Here is a 7,860-nt window from a genome sequence, read left to right on the forward strand (position 1 = left end):
TAGTGAAGGGATGATCGTTTGGGTTCTCGGATTGATTTGCTCTAATCATTTCTGAGAGTGTGGCATGAAACCTTTCTATAGATCCATTAGATTGTGGATGGTTAACGCTAGAAAATGTTAGTTTAATGTCGTATAATTCGCATAGATCTTTGATTATAGCATTCTCGAATTCTCGACCGCAGTCACAATGAATTCTTAGTGGTGTTCCATAGTGTTGAAAAAAGAGTAGGAGTGTCTTGACTACTGTTACTGCCTTTTTGTCTTCCAAAGGATAGGCTTGCGTGAATTTTGTCAATTCGTCACGAATAGTTAAAGCGTAGTTCCTAGTAGGGTATTCGAATATGTCCATATTTATTCTTTCGAATGGTGTTTTTGGAGTTTCTGTTATGACTAGTGGTCCACTTAAGTTTTTCCTGCAAATCTTAACTTTTTGGCAAATTTCACATGCTTTTACAAATTTCTCTACATCTTTTGTTAAATTCTTCCAATTGTATTTCTGCTTTATTCTTCTGACAGTTTCGTTTATTCCTCGATGTAAGTTGTTTTTACCGCAATGGTAATGATCTAAAATTTGAGGGATTTCGTCTTCGCTGGCTGTTTTAATTATATTTTGACAGATTCTTAATTTTAATTCTTTGTCAGCAAAAATATAAGAAAATATCTCTAGGATAGGTAGTTCGAGATTATTTTCGACGCAATATATTTTTGATTCATCGAATTGATCTTTATTTGCAAAAAGTACAAGAAACAAGTGTGATATTACTCGTTCGGGATCAAACGGTAATGGTATAATAAAATATTTTCGATCTTTTACAGTTTTGCTGTGTACAATATTAATTCTTCGGTTACTATATTCCATGTTTTCTTCGAATATGTCATTCATTATGTTCTCGTGGAGTTCTTCAAGTTTATTTTGCCAAAAAAATGTAACAATATTTTTGTTGGATTTGTCTAATAAGTCCGTATTCGATGTTTCAATTTTAGAATAATCGATTATTGACTTTGTTCTATACAGTTCGATAAACTTGTCAAGTTCTTCGGACATTTTTTCTATATTTTCTTCATCGTCGTCTTCGTTTTCTTGAGTTTCCGTGTCATCTTCATTCGATGCATGTAATGAGATTTTTGATTGAAAGTTTGCACAATCCTTGAAATGGTTAATCTTTATCCTTGAGAGGGCATCTGCATTTCTGTTTATTTTTCCTGCGCGATGTTCTATTTTATAATTGTATTCTTCGAGTTTTAGGCGCCAACGCGCTAATCGGCTTCCGGGATCTTTTATCGAGAAAAGCCATGTAAGGGGTCGATGATCGGTAATCAGGGTGAATTTTCGGCCAAAAAGATATGGTCTAAAATGTTTGACTGCCCATACGATAGCTAATAGTTCTCTCTCTATAGTCGAATACCCTGTTTCGGCACCGCATAATGTTCTGGAGGCATAAGCTATGGGTAAATCTTTTCCAATAGGGCCTTGCGATAGAACAGCTCCAATCGCGAATGCACTAGCGTCAGTTGTTAGTAAAAATGGTTCCTCAAAATTGGGATATATAAGTATTGGATCTGAAGTTAAAATATTTTTGAGTTCGTTAAAGGCTTCTTTGCAATCAGAATTAAAAATAAAAGGTACGTCTTTCTGAAGTAGTTTCGTAAGTGGTTTAGAAATCTTGGCAAAATTTGGAATAAATCTTCTATAGTAACCGGCTAAGCCTAAGAATGACTTTATTTCTTTGATGTTCTTTGGTTCCGGGAAGTTTTTGATGCAAGATATTTTAGCTGGATTTGTTTTTACACCATTTTCTGTTACAAGGTGGCCCAAATATGCTACTTCTTTTCTTAAAAATTCGCACTTGTCCGGCTGTATTTTTAAATTCGCTTTTCGTAACCTTTTAAAAACTTCTGTCAGTCGTGACATGTGATCATGAATAGTGGGTGAGTAGATAATTATGTCATCCATATACACTAAGCATCTTTCGTTTTGTATTCCTAAGAGGATGTTGTCCATTACTCTCTGGAAAGTAGATGGAGCATTCATTAGTCCGAATGGCATGCGGACAAATTCGTAATGTCCATTTTCGACGGAAAAGGCCGTTTTCTGGATGTCTTGTGGCTCGATTTCAATCTGGTGAAATCCAGACGCTAAATCTAGTGTTGTGAAGTATTGGCATCTTCCTAGTTGGTCCAATAGTTCTGATATTTGTGGTAGAGGATAACGGTCTTGTACTGTGAGTTCGTTGAGTTTTCGATAATCAATAACAACTCGCCATTTTTGTTTTCCTGACGCATCTAATTTCTTCGGTACGACCCAGACTGGACTCGACCAGGGCGAGACACTTTTCTGGATTATTCCTTCTTCTAACATTTTATTAATTTGCGTCTTTACCTCTTCCTTATGTATTTGAGGATATCTATAGGATTTAGTGAAGACAGGTTTAGCGTTGTTTGTTTCGATTTTGTGCTTGATTTCGTTTGTGAAGGTCAGTTTGTCGCCTTCGACATAAAATATATCTGCGTATTCAGTACATATATCTAGAATTAGTTCTTGTTCTTCGCAATTTAAATGATCAATTCTTAGTTGTTCTTTAATTATTCGTGTTCTATCTACTACGGGTTCTTCAAAATCATTTCCGTTGTAGGATAGGATTGTCTCCGAATTTTTGAAAGGTTCGATTGAAATGTCTGAAAATTCGATTGTCTTCGGCATAGCATTAGCATTTAGTACGGAAGTTAAGAATTCTCCATTTTCATCTACATGGACTAATGCATGAGGTAATCTAACTTTTTCTATTTCTTGAGCTGATAATATGGCATCTGTATTTGATAAGTTGCATTTTAGTCTGCATATTTGTTCGGTCCGGCTGTCAATGGTAATTCTGTTTTTTCCTTTTATTCGTTTTCTCTCTGGTCTTTCAAGATTTTTGTCTTGATCTCGGTTTTTTACGATAGTATATTTTTCATTTATAGGGTTTTGATATTTTAAATTTGATTCCTGTTTAGAATCTGATTTAATTTTTATTTTAGGTTCGTTTTGTCTTATTTCTGTAGGGTGTGTCGGTGTTTTGTCTTTAGGAGGTGTGTTTGTCTCGTGTCCTACTTTGTGAAGGGTGACAGTTTTAAAATTTGTATGCAACTGTCGGGATTTGAGATCTATTACGCATTCATAATGATCTAGAAAGTCTAGGCCTATTATGCCATCGAAATCAATGTCTAAATTGAAAATAAAGACTTTGTGAGGATTATTGTCAGTGAAGGGAATCAGGACAGATTCTGTTATTAACAATTTTTGATCGGTTATACCTTGAATAGTAACGTTTTCAGGAAATCTATTATGATAATTGCGTGCTGTGTTTTCTTTGAAAACAGTGATTCCAGCACCTGTGTCGATTAAAAGTTTAAAAGTGTTGGTAGCATCGTTAATGTAATATAAATTTTTGGAACTCATTGTATGAAATGGGGTTACATGAATGTCTGTTCGGGAAAATTGAGATTCGGGTGAAAGTTGTCTAAGTTGAGTGCTTGGATTTGTTCTTGGATATTCGTAATATCCGTTGAGGGGTTCGTATGATTGGGAGGATGATTTCGATTCTGAAGTGAAAGAAAATCCTGATAATTTTGTGTGTTATTGGTTTCGTAAATGTTATCAGTTTGTGGATTATTTTCTGTATAATAATCTGTTTCATAGTTTTCATAATTATCGGTATTATAATAATTATCTGTATAGTATTCGTCTGTATAATAGTTAGTCGTCATTTCATCAGGGTATTCGTTTAAAACATGTGCTCTTTGGAAGTTTGGGTTTCTTTGAATAACAGATGGACGATTTTGATTTTGAGGTGAAAAGGAAGGTCTCTGTTGGTTGAAATTTGGATTGTTAGAGGAATATTGATTCCTATTAGGGTTCTGATTGTTTTGATAGTTGTTAGGTCCATTATTATATTGGTTTTGGTAACCGTGTGGCCTAGAAAAAGTTTGGTTTGGCTGTACGAAACGTGAAGAGCGGCATTCACTATTTAGATGACCAATGCGGCCACAATTTGTACATTTTGTAAACTGAGATGAGGGTCTTCTCATTGGTTGAGAGGGTTTAGGAATAGTTGATCTAGAATTAGATTTTTGTTCTTCAAAATATGACAATTGAAGTTCGCGTCTAATACGATTGCTTGCTTCAATGAGATCTTTTGGATTACTAGCCCTAATAATTTGTCCTAGACGAGGTTCTAAACCGGTTAAAAGTGTGTTTAGGGCCATGGTATCGATTAAGTCACATTGGGCAGTTTTTTGATCTGGGGATAAATTTGCTACTTGGATCGAGGCGTGCATTTTTGCATTCAGAACTTGTAAACGGTTAAAGAAAGTTAGAGGAGATTCGTTAGATAGTTGTCTTAGTCTTTGTAAGTCTTGTATTAAGGAGGTCAGGTCTCTACTGTCTCCGAAATGTAGATTTAGTAATTGTTTTATTTCTATATAAGAAATTGGTTTTCTAGAATTAATAAGCTGTGCAGCTTTACCTTTGAGTTTATTTTTTACGTGAATCGTTAATAGAACGCGCTGATCGCCTGTGGCCATTTTAAAAGCACAGTCGCACGCATCTAAAAATGTAGAAAGAGAAATCGGATCGCCTTCAAATTCTGGGATAATAGAAAATATTTCCGAAAGCTTGTATGGTTCGATTTCTTGTTGAGTCTGGGAACGTGTCTCAGGCATTTTTCGAGAAATTTTTAAACGAAAATGAAAAATAGAAGTATGGAGGAATATAAAATGTATCAGTATATAAGGGAGAAACAAAATGTGGTGGTATATAAAGGGCAAAAATGTATCAATATAAAAATATCAAATAATATATCAACAAAAATGTATAAAATATACCAAATAAAAATATATCAAGAAAAATATACCAAAATATAGCAAGTAAAAAAAATATGTCAATAAAATATCAATATAAAATAGTATGTAAAGAAATATCAATAATTTCAAATATTAGATAATCAACTTGTATTTTCTTTTATGTATCTTGATTAATTGACTTGCAGTATAGTCAATTTCGTAAATTATTATAACAAAATTATTAACGAGATGATTCAAAATCCACTTACATAAAGAAGAACATCGGGACGCCTTGTTCTCTCTGCTCAGCTACCAGGGGCTTCACTAGGTGTTCCTTCCGTAGATCACAGGAGTGAGGTTGTTCGGAGATGCTTTCTTCTTTAAGGGTTGTCTTGTTCTCTCTGCTCGGCTACCAGGGGCTTCACTAGGTGTTCCTTCCGTAGGTCACAGGAGTGAGGACTTCCGTAGATTCTTTGTTCCGTTAAGGGATGAGAATCCGCCGCTGCCAGTGAGTATACACGTGTTCTAGCAACGTTAACCGGATCCTACTGACTTTGCGCCAATTGTTAAATCACTAATCACGTATTTGACTTTTTAAAAAAGAACTTTATTTGTTACAAATTAAATATTAAATAATAGTACAAAATTAAATTAATTTAAAATGACTACATTAACTGGACTGGTCGAAGTTGCAGCTAAGAGTGGTTCCGGCATCTGAGAATGGTAATTTATATGTTTGGTATGAAGTGCTGAATTGCTGTTCCCATGAATATTGGCCAACGGTTCGTACAAAGTTCTAATGCGTGCTAAGCGGTTTCTATGGGAATGGGATGATGAAATCTGAAGTCGGCGAACTTAAGCTAGTTCAAGGTTAATATTTTCTCATATAACATATATATATATATATATATATATATATATATATATATATATATATATATATATATATATATATATACTGTAAATATATTATTACTAATTCTTTTCTATTCTAGTAATTTCGGCGCTCAGTTGGAAGACCTGTTTGCCAACCCTGATTTTTCCCTTATCCACGGCCACTCCTTCTTTACTGACTATATGATCCAGATAATTGACTTTACCTTGAAATAGGTATATAAATACCACTTCTTGGGGCTAACAGCAATTGGGCAGCTTTAAGTCGATTAAAAACGTTTTCTAAATTCTTCAGACGATCTTCAAATGTCTCCCCCAAGACGATTATGTCATCTAGATAAACCAGGCATGTTTTTCAAGATAACCCTCTCAACACATTTTCCATAAGCCTCTCAAATGTCGCAGGAGCATTACAGAGTCCAAATGGCATAACGTTGAATTGCCACAATCCAGATCCTGTGGTGAAGGCTGTCTTCTCTTTATCTACTGGGTCCATTTCTACCTGCCAGTATCCAGACTTCAAATCCAAAGTAGAAAACAATTTACTTCCAGCCAATGTGTCCAATGTATCGTCGATCCGAGGCAGAGGATAACTATCTTTCTTGGTAACGTTGTTCAGCAAACGATAATTCAGGACCACCGGTGAGACCCATAAGCTCGTAGAAGGTTCTATTACCCCGTCTTTCTTCATTTCCTGAACAATCGTTTCAGCTTCCTCTCTTTTCGCCTGTGGTAATCGTCGAGCTGTTTGACGAATTGGCTTAGCATTACCAGTATCAATTTTATGCTTAACAACGGTAGTTCTTCCCGACTTTCCTCCTTTCGGTACGTAAATATCACGATACCGCCTAAGAAATTCCCTGATTTAGAGACTGTCCAGCAACTGCGTCCATTTGGTCGAATTTGTCGTTGGAATTATCGGATGTTGTCGTCTGACGGATTATGGATGTCACAGATAAAAGTTCCTACTTTTGTCTCTTTCTTGATGGTCACTGGGTAGTCATTGACATTGATAAGTCTCACAGGTATTTCTTTAGCCAAAGTCATCAATTCCTTTCCAATTATGATTCCTCGACCAACCTCGTCGTCATGGTTCCAAGGCTTCATCAAAACAGGTGTCCCTTCTTCCACAATTCCTTGTAACCGTGCTACTATGATCGTTTCACTTCTCGCAGGCACGACTGTATCTTCTTTAACGGCTGCTAGCACAGTCTTGTCATCATGTGGATGAAGAAATACCTCCTCGTTACCAACTATGATTATCTTATTCTTAAAATCCAACTGGAATCCATGCATATTCATTACGTCCATTCCTAATATAACATCCTCTTCGATGTCAGCAACTATAACAGTATGGACGAACTTTTCTGCCCTAATTCCTAATTGTACCTGGATTTCTCCATGAATGTTGGCATTTTCACCTGTAGCGGTCCGAAGTCGCAACCTCGTTGGTAACAGTTTCTTACGGCTGTTTAGAACTGTCGGGCGTGTAATGGTTCTGCTCGCTCCGGTATCCACCAACAACGTATGTCTTTTATCATTTATTTCTCGATTTACATATACACTATCTTCACGATATTTCAAAGAAGCTATTAGTATGAGAGGGTCTTTGGAAAAGTTCCGGGTCGAAGTTGCCCTCCTAAGATCGACTCGTTCTAGTTTTCCTGATGGTGAGTTTCTTGATTTTATGGTCTTCGTTTTCTTGTATGTAATACTTTTCATCATATTAACGAGCTGGACAAGTTTATCTTCATCTCCTTCCTCTTTTACAGTCCTAGTTTTTACTGTACCCGCCAGAGGCCTGCGTAGCTGACTCGTATTCGAGGGCGGCGGATAAGACATCAACCAGCGTCTTGTGACGAGCTAATTGCAGTGTTCTCTGCATTTCATGATCACAAAGACCATCAATAAATGTTTGAACGGCCAATTTTTCCATCATGTCTTCGGGAGCTGTTGTATAAGCATATCGTACTAATCTGGCAATATCTACCTCATATTTTTGAAGAGCCTCATCTCTCTTTTGTCTTAGATTTTTAAGCTGCGACTGATATACATACTCCAAATGTTCGTGGCCATATCGTATATTTAACCCCTTCTTAACTGGTTCGAAATCATCCGTCTCCTCTACGGCTATGGTCTGAAGCA

This window comes from Diabrotica undecimpunctata, chromosome 3 (genome assembly GCF_040954645.1).
Source record: "Diabrotica undecimpunctata isolate CICGRU chromosome 3, icDiaUnde3, whole genome shotgun sequence".
In the NCBI taxonomy this organism is placed as follows: Eukaryota; Metazoa; Arthropoda; class Insecta; order Coleoptera; family Chrysomelidae; genus Diabrotica; species Diabrotica undecimpunctata.